Source organism: Theropithecus gelada, chromosome 3 (assembly GCF_003255815.1).
Source record: "Theropithecus gelada isolate Dixy chromosome 3, Tgel_1.0, whole genome shotgun sequence".
Lineage (NCBI taxonomy): Eukaryota > Metazoa > Chordata > Mammalia > Primates > Cercopithecidae > Theropithecus > Theropithecus gelada.
In genome coordinates, this window is record NC_037670.1 from 90,169,947 (window position 1) to 90,185,845 (window position 15,899).

Sequence of the window (15,899 nt, forward strand, 5' to 3'; positions counted from 1 at the left end):
AAATTTCATTCTCTCCAGTTTTATTGAAGTAAATTGACAAATAAAAATTTGATATATTGAAGGTATACAAAGTGATGACTTTGTATCTTTATATATATATACACACACATATATATACACACATATATACACATACACAGAGTAATGATTACCACAATCAAGTTAACACATCCATCATATCACATAACTACCATTGTGTGTGTGTGTGTGTGTGAACACTTAAGATCTAGTCTCCTAGGAAATTTCAAGTAAACAATACAGTATTATTTATAGTCACTATGCTATACGTTAGACTCCCAGAACTTACTCATTTTATTACTGAAAATTTTTACCCTTTGACCAACATGGAATTCCATTTTTCTACTCAATCCATGTGTCATCCTTCTCAGAGGCATGCTTTACTTCCCTGAAACTTCTCACCACAGACTGGAGCAAAGGGTGACACAGTGAGCGGCAACCTACAAGGATAATGACAGTGAGCGATTCTCCAGCATCCACTCTGTGGCAGACACCAAGTGCTTCATATACGTGAGTTCATTTCATCTCACCATAAATCTGTGACATAGGTACTATAATTATTCCCATTTTACACATGTGGAAACTGAGGCACAGAGAGGTAAAGACACTTGATTAAGCTCTCACAGTGGGTTTAGTATCTGAGATCTACCACCACAAACTTGAGTTTTTAAGCTATGTGACTCATTCACCACCACCACTACCAAGACACCACACCAAACTGACTTTTAACTTGTGTGATTCGTTTCAATGAAGCCTTTTGAGTACAAAGGGAAGGCTAGCATCAGTATGGCATTGTGCAAAATATTCTGAAAACTCTGGGGCTCAAAAAAACGACTTTTCTTTCATAAGTAATTTTCCAAACAAATTACACTTCGGGAATAAGCAATCCTCACGCACAGTACACCACTCACAACTACTGAAGAGTATAAAACTGTCAGTTCCCCTCCACCCTGTCCCCAGATGCTCCAGGCCGCGCTTGCTGTTCAGTTTCTGGTGTGGAAAAGCCATTTGGAGAGCTACTTTCTGGGCTGTGCTTCCAGTAGAAAGAAACGACGCGAGGGGGCGAGCGGGGGCGGTTTCAGAGAGAGCCGAGGGTCGGGTGTCCACGGAGATTCCTCAGGCGAGGACCTGGGCGCGTCTGGGCCACCGGGGGTAGGGGTGCCGAGGGCAGGGAGCGCTGCGGCGAGGATCCAGGTGCATCTGGGCGGCGGCAAGCTCGCCGGTCCCCAGCCAGAGTGGGGAGGGCGGCGAGGAGCGCACGGCAGCGCCCCGGGGAGAGGAGCTTGGCCCCACCACAAAGCCCGGGGCTTGGCCACAGGGCGGGGGATTCTGAGGTAGCCTTGGCGACTTTCAAGACTCCCCAGGCCGAGCACACCCAGCCCCTCACACTTAGGCATTTCTGCGCCCTCTGGTTTGGAGGGACCCAGGCGGCTGAGGTGAAGCAAGCTAGGGCTGTTTCTCTGACTCTTCTGGAAGACGAAGAGTGGCCTCATCACTGCGGGCCACGAGGAGGGTAAAGCACCTTCCCGCGCACACCTCGGACCACCGGGCCACCTCCAGGTTTCCCGGGGGTGGGGGCGGAGGGATCCCTGGAGGCTGCAGGGCCCGGAGGCGGGGAGGTGGGAGACCGGGGAGGGGGGAGACCGGGGAGGTGGGAGAGCGGTAGGCGTCAGGCAGCGCTTCACAGGCTGTAGGCGCCCAAGGAGCCAACCAGAGAGGAACAAAATGGCAGCCATGCCGCCACACCTGGCAGCTGCACACAAACACACGTGGGGCAAACGTTTGCTGATGGCGGCACAGGGCATTCTATTGTTCGTCCTGATTTTTTGTTCAAGCTACCGTCTTTTCCCGGATTGGCCACTTTCTCCTCCTTTTCCTGTCCAGTTTCCTGTTTATCCTTTGAGACTTGATCAGGGAACTCCTTCCCTGAGCCCCCACTTCCACCTCAACCCCTGCCCCTCTGTCTGTCTTTGCCTGACTGGTGTAAAATGACCTGCTAGGGAGTCAGACTAGGACCAGGAACTTCTTATGTTTCGGGGTGGTTTTGCTCAACTTTGTCCTTCCAGTGCCTGGCTTTCAATCACTACATTGAGACGGTGTAGAGTTCCTGTGGGATGCTCTGAACTACACCGGGGGTACCATTTGTCTGGGTGAAAGATCCCTCCACCACAGTTTTGGTCGTCTAATGATCTGCTTTATTTTTATTTTTTAAAATTGCTAGTGTTCTCTGTATTGTTGCAATTTTAGTATACGTGATGCTGAAGCGAGCACATGATCTACCTTTTGGAAGCTTGGGAGACCTAGTGAAATAATGATAGAAATGGACCTATTAAAATCTGCCTTTTCCTTGAGAGTAGGGCTAAAATGTCCACTACACTCAGTAATTTTGACTTGAGTGAGCATATATGGAACAGGGTGTACTGGAAAATATCCTTTTTTTGTTTTTGTTTTGAGACGGAGTCTTGCTCTGTCACCCAGGCTAGTGTGCAATGACAGGATCTCGGCTCACTGCAACCTCCGCCTCTGGGTTCACGTCATTCTCCTGCCTCGGTCTCGCAGGTAGCTGGGACTGCAGGCATGTCCCATCACGCCCGGCTATTTTTTTTTGTATTTTTAGTAGAGATGGAGTTTCACCATGCTGGCCATGCTGGTCTCGAACCCCTGACCTCAAGTGATCCGCCCACCTCGGCCTCCCAAAGTGCTGGGATTACAGACGTGAGCCACCGCGCCTGTCCAATGACCTATATTAATACGTCACCATAATCATTTAATTATCTTAGATATTCATTAAAGTACTGCCTGTATTACTCAAGTTTAGACCTTTAAAAGAAATACCCCGCTGAGAAATCTTATCTTGTTCCTGTGAAGGAAATGTGAAGTATGTTGAGATGGCCTGAAGAAATACTCCGTATGATTATTTCCTCCTTCTTGCTGTTTTCCTTTTTTCCCCGGTGCCTTTCTTCATTCCAGACATGGTGCTTCGAACAATTTGACTTGCAGGCAAGATTGCAATATAGAAAATGGGCCACCGTGGAGGAGATAAGTAAATGCTTTGTCGCTTCTAAGTGACAGGGGAAACTGATCACGATTGGTACACTTAATGACATGTAACTTTCTATAGCTTTAGAAGATCGTCAGGGAAATAGAAAAAAAGTCTGAAATCTCTGAGTAGGTTCTATTTTGTGTGGTTCCAACTAAAAGAACTAAATTTGTGTTTAAAGATTGTAAGTCTACATGTAATGGTGAAAGCTGAAGGTTTTACACTGTACAAAAATAGTGATTTCCCCCGTGGAGGGCAAGGAGACCGGAATAGGAGGGGTGGGTGGGGGAATCAATGTGTAGACCAAACATATGAAATTTCAGTGCAATCTTCTTAGTCATCACTTTCATTTCTGTCTTCTAGGGAAATCTGACACAGCTAGAAAGCAATGGAAAACACTAAGAGTTGCATCAGATGTTGAAGAGGAACTGATATTATAGGATAAAAAATGATTCTCTAAGGGAGATAACTGGTCATTTAAAGGTAGCAGTCTTTTTGGGAAAAGCTAACAAGTGTTCCTGAGGCCAGCCTGTCTCTTGTTAGCAATGTTGGCCCTATGTTAGAAGGAAGAGTGGATGTGTTTTGTTGCAATTCCTTTTCCTCTCAGCATAAATTTGCAAGCATGGACTGTAAATGAATTTTCATGTCTTTTCAGGATGTTTCCCTATAGAGCAGTTTCTAGATTCACTTTGTGGAACAGTCTACAATAGATTTAATATGGTTAGGATTTTGCCTAATTCTGATTGGTGAGTGGTTTTCTTTTATTCATTCTTAATTCTGCGTCTAATATTAGCTTACAGTGTTACTGTCACTGTGTGTAACCCAGGGAGAGAAAGGAAGTAAAAGATGTGACCTCAGAGAGCTCAGAGGGGAGAAACAATACAATAATGATAACTCACATTCATATAGAACTTTAAAATTTAAAGGTTGCTTTTTACTGCTTTACCTTGTTTGTTCTCTCTGCAAGCACATTGGGTAAGCTTTACTATTGCCATTTTACAAGTGAAGACAGTGAAGCTTGGAGAAGTTAAGGAACTTCCCCCAGATTATATTCCTGTAAATGGCAGAGTCTGAACTTAGTATTCTGACTCTAAAAGGGCATCAAAGGTGGTGAGTACTGTACAAGAACATGGTAATGAGGCGTTGTGAATAGTCAGAGTGAAATGCGGCTCTTCAGGGATGGTATCTTGGGGAAGCACACAGTGTATGCAGATTATTGAAGAGAGTCAAAGGAGATCCTGCTGTGGGGAGAAGGATGGAAAGTGCCATGGGAAGAGAACAAGGACAGAAATGAGGTTGACACGTGGGGCAGAGGAAGGAGGCAGACCTTCATAAGCAGAGGAACCATGATTGGGAGTAATGGGGGCTAAGTGTAGGAGACACTGGGGGCTGTGTATGTAAGGGGTGGGGGAACAGTAACACCTGGAATTTTCTTTCCACTACCTCAAGAAACCCACAGTGGAGGGGCTGTGAGTGCTCCGAAGAACATGTTCTGCACTGGTGCCTCAATAGAAAAGGGGGTTGCCAACTGAGTTATATATAGAACTTGTGCAAGGGAAGTTCTTATGCAAAATGACTAAACACACTCCATTGCTCTGCCTGGTTACTTATAAATATGTTTATGTGCAGAAGTTGATGGGAATCCAGACATTGTCTAAGAGATGGCTTAGAGAATAAAATAAGAAAAAGTTGTTGTGAAAGACAAAGGGTTTCTATGTTACCTGCAGCAGTTGATGACAGTCTGTCCCTCTGTCACAGTAGAGGCAGTTTAAGCCACATTCCCAACAAGCATTCCATATATCTAGCACTAACACATTGGAACTTGAGGGAGACTATGTGACGTAGCTTTACTCTAGGGAGAGATAGACAGTCTGGGGTGGAGAGGGAAGTGAGACCCCATGGGTGATCTCTACAGTTATGTAACTGTCCAGCCACAAATCACTTATCAAAGAACTGGATTCAGAAGACCAAGATCTGCATTTGGATCACTCCAGTTATCTTGAGATCTGGGACCCGTGGGGCTGGAGTGGCAGCTGATCATGTCAGGAAGACTCCTCTGCACAGCATCACAAGCACAGGAGAGAATGCTAAACTTGATTGGGAGCTCACAGAAGACCCCTGGAACCCAGAGCAATAAGGTGAGGAGGCTTAAAGAGCCTGGAGAGAGGAGCTAGGTTGCAGAAGTTCTCTCTTACCTTCCTTTGAAATTTCTAGGTAGGTCCCAGGGAACACATGATGAAAAGAAACATCTGGCGAGTTAGTGCTCGGCTGGCTGCACCTAGAGCATCTCGCCCAGGGAAATATTTGCCTAATTATAGCACAGGGATTGCAGTTTGCTGATCCAGGTTGGTTAAGAGCACAGACTCTAAAATCAGGGAGTGTGCAAGTTTACTGAAGCTCTTGGGGCTTTAATTTCCTCTGTAAAATAGGGATAACAGTAGTACTGATCTTGTGGTGAGGATCAAATGAGACAATGCATGCATTGCAGGTTGGGTTCCTTGGGACACAGATTATGAGATGGAGATTTGCATGCAGGAACGTTACTGAGGAGTCCTTTTGAGATCGGTACTTTTGGGAAAGTGAAGATAGCATTATTGGGCACAGGGAGAAGGAGAATTCTGATGCAGTTGTAAGAAAACTTCACTAATCCCACCAGTGGCTGTGTAGCTGCAATAACCCTTCAATGTTATTTTGAATTGAGGTCGGTCTTATGGCCCTACATAAGTTAATCATTGGATATCAGATGGTCCTGGGATGGGGATGTGATCTTGGGCAAAGAAACTGTTCAGCAAAGGGCAATGCCTGAAGAGCAAGAGCTGATAGCTGTTAGCCACCAACATTCCCTGCAGGTGGGGAAATTAGTGCTTGAGCCCTGAAGGGGGCGATAAACCTGGGTGATACACTGCAGGTTCACCGCAGTCTACTCTGCACCTCAGAGTCACTTGCTTCCTATCATAAGTTCTGACAGCAGCTCTTCTAGATTCTGGTGGTCTTCTTTTTCTGGGGAAACATACAAGAGTAAGGTAAATGGAATGACCTAGTGCTCTCACCACAGCAGCTGCTCTGGTGGCTACAACTGACGCTTATTGTCTTCCTCCTTTACTACCTATTCTAGTTTCCCCGTCCCATCTGGTCCAAGTGGTTTACCTGGCAGTTATAAAACTAGGTTGTGACAGCTGTATTTACCTATTTTCCATTAAGAGACACCCAGCAGGTTACCTGGGTGCCACACAGTTTTCCCTGCTCCCAGTCTGTAAAAGCAGCCCTCTCACTCCCTGGGGATCAGAATCAATTACTCATGCCAGGAGGCTGACTCCTTTTCTTGTCTGCTGTTCTCTTGGTATGAGGAATGTGAAGCAACTGGGTGGCAGCCACATCTTATCATTTAATGGGAAACTTACTGTGTCCTCTGGTGAAAGCAAGCAACCAACAATGGTGCAAGCCACTGAATCTTTTTAGAGTATATCTCCCATCATCTGAAGGGCATGTGACTTATTAAGACCCCCAACATACTTGCTACTTCTTTCTCCCTGGGTCCCAGTAGCATAATGTCATCAGTAGTATGGACTGATAGGATGTTTTGCAGGATAGCAAGTGACCCAGCTTTCTTTTGACTATATTTTGATGGAGGGTGGAGGAGTTAACACAGCCCAGGGGCAAGACTGTAAGACAATATATACTATTGTCTGTCCCAAGTGAAGGAGAACTGTTTCTGATCTTCCTTTCTGATAGAGATGGAAAAGAATGCATTTGTCAGATCCATGGCTGCAAACTATGCACTAGAGGCAACACTAATCTGCTCTAGTCAAGATATCACAATTGGCAAAGCATTTGCGGTTGGTGATAGTGCTTAGTTGAGTTTGCGCTGGCCCACGGCCGTCTTCCAGGATCCACAAATGACTTTGGTAAAGGTCAGACTCGTGAATTAAGTAGGAATGTGAAGGGGATCACCACGCTGCATCCTTAGATCTGTTGTTCCCCTTGGGATGTGATACTGTTTTTGATTTATTATACTCTCATGGCTGGGTGGGAAAGGCAATTTCAGTGGCTTCTACTTAGCTTTCCCACTGTGATATGTGGAGGCTCTGCCAACAACCAAGTATGTTGATTCTAGTTATGAATACAGGAACAGGAAAAATGACTAAGTGAGTCCAGGGAACCAGTGTACCCACTGCGAGCCAGAATTGAGCCAGAACTCCATTTATTAATTGGCCCCCTTAAGCCTCCACTCTAATGGCGGGGGTGGGTGTGGAGCATGATGTTACTTTGGATCCCTGGGTTTGCAGTGCAAACTTGTGTTCTGTGTCCAGCCATTCTCGAAATTCTTGGGATTTCCCCCTTTCGACGTGTACAATTACTTGAGTAAAGGACCCTAGATTCTTTTAGGGAATGATTGAGATAATCGTTACTATATATACTTACCATGGTGTTACAGGATCCTCCCTCCTCAAGAACTTGCCCCTCCTTTAGTCAGTAGATTCTGGGTCAGAACACTGGCTCAGATCCAGAAACTGGGCCAGGGATAATGACTTTTCGTTGGGCTGCCCTTAGCCTCTTGACCACCAATCCTTGATTTTTTGGGGGATTGCAGGGAGGTGGGGGTCTATAGATTGAACATTACTCTCACTGACTTGCCCTAGAAATCCTGTGTTCTATTAACTATCTCCATGGATTATGACAGTTGTGACCACCTTGCTTTTAGTGGTTAAAGGTGGCTACCTGGCCTCTTTTTAGGATTCTCCCTAAAAAGGATTTTAGGATCCTTTTTAGGATCCACTATTGCTATCCGTGAGTTCAGCTCTGTTATAATAAGTACTACCATCAGCCTGGTTCTATGGCCACTGAGAATTCTACTGAGAATTTCAGTAGAGAATGTTTTCTACTGAAATTCTCAGTGACATTGCTGGCCCTCTCACCAGGGCATTCCTTGTCACTTTGATAATCAGAATATCTTTTTGCCCCTCTCATGGAACAAAGCCATCTGGTGTATTTTCTCATCTTGTTTAGCGTGTCCACTCTAGCATGCCTACTTTTCTGAGCCTTTTGATCTTTTCTTCCACTGTTTGCTGTGGCAGTTCTGGCACTTCTACTTTACTGTTTTCTCCAAACGTACCTGATCCATCCTACATGTGTCTTAGCACTGTCTTCTGGGGCATTAAATCCTGTCCAGGCATATTATTCTAGTTCCTGCTGGCATATGCTAGCTAAGTACTGCAGTTTATTTGAGAATATGATCTTTTTTTTTTTTCCCTTAGAAGACCCAGAACTTCCTCAATTGGGTTATGTTGTGATTTAATTCTAGTTAGTGGTCTGATGGCCAAGATGGGACATAGGAGTAGATTCTGAGAGGGTGTATTATTTTATCTATTGCTGTGTAACAAATTACCCCCAAAATCTAGCAACTTAAAATAACAAAATTTATTATCTCAGGATTTCTGGCTCAGTGTCTCCCATGGGATTTCAGTCAAAATGTTGGCTAGGGCTGTGGCCGTTTGAAGGCCTGACTGGGGATGGAGGATCTACTTCCAAGATGGTTCATAACATGGCTGTTGGCATGAAGTCTCAGTTACTCACTGGCTATTGTCAGGAACCCTCGGTTTGTTAACACATGGCTTGTTCCATCATGCTGCTTGAGTACACTCATAACATAGGAGGTAGCTTCCCCCAGAGTCGATAATCCGAAAATGGAAAGAAAGAAGCCACAATTCCTTTTGTGGCCTAGCTTCAGAGAAATAACACACACTGTTATTTCTCAAATATCCTATTGGTTACAAAAGTCATCTCTATTCAAAGTAGAAGGGGACTACATAAGGGTGGGACTATCAGAAGGCAGGAACCACTGGGGCTATTTTAAAGACTGCCCAGCACAGGCAAGTGTTATTTTAGAAGAGGCCTTACCTGTCTTCAGGTAAGAGGTAGTGATAGAATTTATTAGAAAGGAGTGAGCCAATTCTTTAGGCTCAGAAGGTTTGGGGGAGGGGTGGAGAATCTGGGGATTTGAGATTTATGAGTGTATCAACATAAATTTCCCCATTCCAAGTCTCAGGGTCTCACCCCTTCATAATTAGAGACGAGACTCTGATGTGGAATACCTTCTGGATTGAGAATTCAATTTCCTCTGTGGTTCGGGAATTTTTATAATGAAGTCCTGGGTCTGATACTCAGCGTTTTCTGCCCTCTGGCTGCAGGATATGAGAGTTTCTCTATGTGTTTCCAATAAGGCCTCTGGTAGTCACATTTAGCGTTAAATAGTGATTAATCACACTCAGTCTTTCACTGTTTTTACTCAATACATCTCTCTCCCTGACAACAGCCATCAAATTCCATAACCCTTATAATTATTATCCAGCCCATAGCTCAACTACTTAATACATTGCACCTGACAGTGTATTCCCTTCTACTGTTTCCCATCCTAGTTCATCCTAGTGCAAATTTTAAAAAATTCACTGTGGTTACAAATCAGGGTATCTCAGTGCTTCATCTTATCACTGGGGCTGAGGTCCTCGTTGTAGCCCATTTTAATGTTGCTTCTTTAGCAACATTAAATTAAAAATCCTGCACCAACTTTTGCTAGACATACTCATTAAGAAATGGGCTCTGAGATGGAGATTTGCATGCTGGAAGGTAACTGGGGACTGCTTTTGTGAGTGAGGAAAATAAGATGGGTCAGAAGGAGAAGAACTGCAGTGCAGTTACATGAAAGCCCTGAGCCAATACTGTGGGCTCCTCTGAGTATGGGATGACATCTCAGAGTTTACCTGAGTTGATGCAAAAGTGCTGGAACTTCATACTTCTACACTCAGCAGTCATTGGATAAGGGCTGCCCCCAGGAAGGGGATGAGCCTGGGCAAGGCAATTATCTTCAGCTGAAAGAAATTCCCTGTGAGGGACTCAGTTGACAGCGCTCAGCCCCACACTCCCAACACTGGGAATGAGTACTTTGATTCTGAATGTTGTGATAGATCTGGGTGGCACATTGCAGCATTGGGGCTGAGACTAGGGGGAAGCAAGGGGTGCCCTAGAGTGTGACATTTAAGGAGGCATCCACTCTCAGGTGCCAACATGGACATGAACAACCCTGACAGCAAGTACCTTTTTAAATTTTGCACCTCTCTTGCCTTACCCTGCACAGCATCCCTTCTAGTGTGTAAGGCACTTAACCCAGGGCGTGGCATATGATGAGTGCTCAGTAATTGTTATTGTTTCATTATTGCTTTTATTATTGCTATACAGTTAGGCACAGTTGAGTTTCCCACATAACTGGAACAGGACAGCTGGCAGTGTGAAAGCAGCTTTTTAATCCTGGTTCTGTCTTTGATAAAATAGTTATCTTCGAACTGGGTGCGGTGGCTCATGCCTGTAATCCCAGCACTTTGGGAGGCAGAGGCGGGTGGATCACGAGGTCAGGAGTTCGAGACCATAGTGAAACCCCAACTCTACTAAAAATACAAAAAATTATTCGGGTGTAGTGTTGTGCGCCTGTAATCCCAGCTACTAGGGAGGCTGAGACAGGAGAATCGCGTGAACCGGGGAGGAGGAGGTTGCAGTGAGCCGAGATCACGCTATTGCACTCTAGCCTGGGTGACAGTGTGAGACTCTGTCTCCAAAAAAAAAAAAAAGCATCTTCGTTTTAGTGCCAGAAATGCCTTCCTAGAAGTGGGAGCTGTGGAAGAGACCATTGGTTGCCTACTTATAGCCCTTACTAATAGAACTCCCAAATTTTGGGTATCAGATAGCCAGATGCTTTAGGCGAGACTGGCCCCTCCTGGTCCCTGGTGAATTCTAATTGGCCTAAGCCGAACATAGTGGTCTTGTTCCTCTTGCCAATGATTGGTTTAAGCATGGACATGTGACAGAATTCTGGCCAATGAGAGAAGGGGAAGTCTTTTGGAGACTTCTGGGAAATATTTTCCTCATTGCTGAAAAACAAATTTTTCTGAGGAATCATCCTTTGTACTCTTGGCATCTAGGACTATGGCAGTCATCCTGGGATCATGAGGGAAGCCAGATAACAGGTTTAACTAATACACTGAGGATGGCAGAAGGGAAAGAAGAAAAGATTCTGGTCCTCAATGATATTTTTCAGCTACTAAATCCTAGACCACCATACCTTCACCATTTGTTATTTGATAAAATGACTTATTACTTAAGCTAGTTTAGGTTGTTTTCTGTTATCTGCAGCCAAAAGCACCCTATTGTAACTGGGACAATATGCTGATTGATAGGGCTGTTAAAGCATAGTGTGTGAGGTGATGACTTGTCAATATCATTATCTGCAGTCAGCATATAATTTGCATAAATTAGCAGGTGTATTGTATGATGGCTTTATCAACACATCAGAATTGGTCCAGAACATGATCCACATTCACTTCAGGCCTCGACTTTCTAGAGCCACAATGAAACTTGTATTTTAACATTCAGCCCATAGTTGAATAATCCCATGTTTGTTCATTCTTCAGAAAATAAACCCGAAGAAGGGACCATAATGGGAAAATTGAAGACTGACCAGAGGCTTCTCGTTCCTGACTCTGGTCTGGATGTATTTGTACTAGAAGATGAGTATCTGCATTATAAGAGTAGTAGCCCCAGTGGAGAGGGTGGGACAAAGTGAGTTTCAGGAGAAGAAGGCACTAAAATAATAAAACAAACCAATGAACAACCAGATATGGAATATCTAACAGACTTAAAAAGTGAAGGAAGGTGAGTTTGAGAAGATTCCAACATTTTAGCCTTGAGTGACTATTCCCTCTAAACTTCTGTGAAATGCTACTGTTCTGCCTACACACAACTCTGACAGTGAGGTTCCAGCCAGGCCCCTGGCTCAGGCAGATAGTTCTGGATTTGGTGCTGCTGCTGGTTGATGCTCATGTTTGTCACTGCATCTCTTTGTCTCCCAGGTGGACACCTATTGGTTTATCTGCCCAGGTCATAAGCCAGCAAATTTTCTATTTGAAGTATTGATCCCTCTCCTCTATATGGTCCACAGGCATGGACTCCTAGCAGTCGGGCATTGCTGACAGATTTTGGCTACTGCTGAGTGGTGCAGGGACAGACACCTGACAAATAATTTCCTGTATTGGGAACTCAGAGTTGTGACTATGAAAGATGGTTCTTCTCCATAGTCCTGGCTGTAAGGTGTAAGCTTGGGAGTTGTAGAGTGGCCATCTTCTGCCTGCCATGAAAATGGATAAGTAAAAAAGGCCAGTCTTCAGAGGGAGAGAAGAAGGACAATTCTCCCCTTGCCTCTAGTCTGGGCATCTTCTTTGAGAATCTGTGTGCTTATCATGTTTGTTCCTCATGTGGTTACTTTGTCACATCAGAGCTTGTATTGATACAACTGTCTTGTACATGTATTGCTTTTCTTCTCAATTATATTTACTCCAAAGGTTTTTGTTTCTGTGAGTTCAGATTTGATCTTATTTATAGTCAGCAGCTTATTGGAATCATCATCCAGAATGTTACAAATACTGTTTGTTGCATGAACACACAAAGACAGCACTAGAGCAGAGGACAGAGGAGCTGTGACACCTGGGGTTTGATAAATAATGTCATTATATCAACAGGGGCCTGATTGTTCCCACCTTCACAGGTTTTGTGTTTTCCTGTGCATATGTTTGTCTTCTCTGCCTTTGTTCTGTTGCAGTCTTTGTGTGTGTCCTCGCTCTTGCACTTCCTCTGGAAGCTCTGTTGCCAAGAAACAAGGAAAGGCCAAGGCTCTTGATTTGAAATTCAGTGTTAATAAGAGAAGGGAGAAGGAAAGTTGGCAGACATCAGGTGTGCTTTAGGTTTGCTTAATTCCATGCCAGAAATCATTGTTTGATAACATGAAGATCAAGGAAATTGGGAAAGGTGCAACAATTGCTAGGGTAGTAAAGTTATTCTGTGCCAGGAATTTTGCAATAAAGAGAAAGGAATTGGTACTCTGTCCTTTGCTTTGACACAAAACCAGAGTCAGTTGTTCATTACGGTTTTGATTCAAGCAAAGTTTTGGATAGCAATGGAGAATGATTTGAGAGCTTTGGAAATTGACACATGCACTTGATACTAGGATGATGGGTGTTTGGATTTTAATTTTTATCATGTAATTACAGTATTTAAATCTAAAATTATTTTGATGTAGAAATTGACAATGATATCCACATGTATCAGTGTTATCCAACTAAATACCTTAATTTGCCATTATTTCTAAAATTCTTAGTGTTAAAACAAGTTCTATTGGTATTATTTTTCTGGTAGTATAACCTTCTCAGTGCCTATCATTTTGTTTTACACAGTTTATGTTGAGTAATTACTTGCATGAATGAATACCTAAATGGTGATTTAGAAAAGTGCTTCTCAAATTTTAATGTGTATTAGAATCACCTGAGCATCTTGTTAAAATGCAGATTCTGATTCTTTCAGTAGGTCTGGGTGAGGCCTGAGATTCTGCATTTTCAATAAGCATCTAGATAGTGCCTGCTGTTTATGGACTACACTTTGAATAACAAGGACTTAGAAGATGAAAAAGAAAGAGCTTCATATAGATCAGCAACACCGTTTGGTGTTCTTCCTCCTGTGTTCAAGTCAGTGGTAAGGTGAACGGAGCGGTGAATACAGTTGGAGGTCTGGAGACCTGGGTTCTAGTCCCAACTGTGTGACTAAATTATCCCCATGACTTTATGTAGATTACTATCCTTTTTGGGCCTCAGTTTCCAGTCCTGTCAAATAAGGGACTGGGGCTGGATCATGTTTCAAGCTGTCCTGAAGAGACCTCTAACTCTGCAGAGATGCCTCAGGACCCCACCCCTCACCCCAAGAAAAGTGTGAGGCTAGTGTGAGGAGGAAGAGGAGCAGAGAAGGCAATGGAGAAGGAACTATTCTTTAGAAAGGTAGGAGGACAACCAGGAACATGTCCTGTCACTAAGAAGATGGTTTTAAGAATGATGCAATGGGCTGGGCGCTGTGGCTCATGCCTGTAATCCCAGCACTTTGGGAGGTCGAGGTGGGTGGATCACCTGAGGTCAGGAGTTCAAGACCAGCCTGACCAATATGATGAAGCCCTGTCTTTACTGAAAACACAAAAATTAGCTGGGCATGGTAGCATGAGCCTGTAATCCCAGCTACTCAGGAGGCTGAGACAGGAGAATCACTTGAACCCGGGAGGCGGAGGTTGCGGTGAGCTGAGATCGCCCCATTGCACTCCAGCCTTGGCAACAAGAGCAAAACTCCATCTCAAAAAAAAAAAAAAAAAAAAAAAAAAATTAGGCAATGGTGGGTTGTGTCAAATACTTTCATTCAATTGTCATTCAACACAGTATTTAAGGCCATTATGTTTCCCACTCCTGGAATGTGACACACTTGTTCTTCTGAAGAAGTCTGAAAATTAATTCTAGACCTGACCCCTCACTAAGTGGTACCTAGAATACTTGAGGTTCATCCCTTAGGTGTATCAGTGTGCATATTCTCTGAATGTCTCCAGGAGGCAGGTAAATGGTGGGGGGACTGGATGAGGCATGGAATACACATGTGATCTGGATGGGTCACTTCATTGCTCTGCAATGTCCCCATAACCACCATCACTACTAACAGGATTCTTGGATGAGGCAAGGACTTAGACCTCTCACAGGTCTGATGTTCTAGGATTTGACTATTGCTACGGCAAAGGAAGAGGAAAAGGGAAATGCCAGCTAAATGAGTCAGCAGTTATAGCAAAATTATCCCACTGTTCTTGGGGTCTGATCTACTCACCCTCCTTCCCGCTTATTTCCCCAGTGGGTTCCCAAGGTTCCAGTGGCTCCTTGAGAACAGGGAGATAACTGACTCATCCCGCTGCCACTCTTGGGCAGAGCTCAAGAGGAGCTAATGACCAAAGTCTGACCAATGGGTAAGCATACATGCTGAGATGACTTTTATGTCTTCTCATTATTTCCAGGAAAGAAAGAGGGGGAAAAAGAAAGGAACATTTTCCAGTGACACATTTTTAGTTTGAAACTAGCTGCACATGAAAATCACCTGTAGTACTTTAAGAAAATACTGATGTCCAAGGCCCACCCCCAGAGGTTCTGACTTAATTGGCATGGGGTGGGAATCAGGCAGTATTTGTTTGTTTTTCAAGTTTCCCAGGTGATTCTAATGTGCAACCAGAGACAAGAGTTATTTTAGTGCTTAGGTTCATCATTTCCCTTCTCTTTTCAGTCTGACTGTGGGCAATTTGACCAGAGTCCTAAACTGCTTAGTAAGAAGCCTGTGGTGGATATGGATTATTTAAAGTTCATCTTGATCTGAACAGAACTGTTAGGATAACTTTCTCTTCAAAACTGATGTGTTTGGCTCTTGTAATCTTTCAGCTTTTGTAGCCTGAGATGGCTCTGGTGGGCGACTCCAAGCCTGAACAATGCTTCTTAGGTAGTAGGGGCTAGGAAATTGGTGTTCCTAACTTCAGCATATATGGAATGTTTTAGCTAAGCATAAGCTCCCTGGATGACAGGGATTGTGTCTGTCTCAATTTGTCAGACAATGGGCAAATGTGGTGGAATCTTGCTTCTGTATTTTTTACATGGAAGTGGAATTCAGAGCCAGATCTCATAGATCTAAGATTAGGCTCCACAGTGGAGCTTTAGCATTTCGTATAATGACCTCCTTCAATTGGCAGTGTTTACTCTCTTTCTACTACCTCATTTCTCCTCAAGGTTTCAACAGTGACCTGCCAACAGCTCCCAAATCTACAGGTTTCACCCAATTTTTGACTCATGACCTGTTGACAACCTCCACCTGGATATGTCATGGGTTTCCTCAAAACCCAACATTTATAAAACTGAACATCCTCAAAACTTCTTCCCTTTCTCACCATTCCTGTCAGTTA

General features: G+C 44.0%; 1 long non-coding RNA gene across 1 annotated transcript in view; it reads left to right on the forward strand.

Annotated features, from left to right (window-relative positions):
* The first annotated feature begins 5,068 nt into the window (after positions 1-5,068).
* Positions 5,069-15,899, forward strand: part of LOC112621175 — a 93,590-nt gene continuing 82,759 nt past the window's right edge. Inside the window, exon 1 of the long non-coding RNA XR_003118677.1 lies at positions 5,069-5,196. This is a non-coding gene — a long non-coding RNA (uncharacterized LOC112621175). The remainder of the gene's footprint in view (positions 5,197-15,899) is intronic.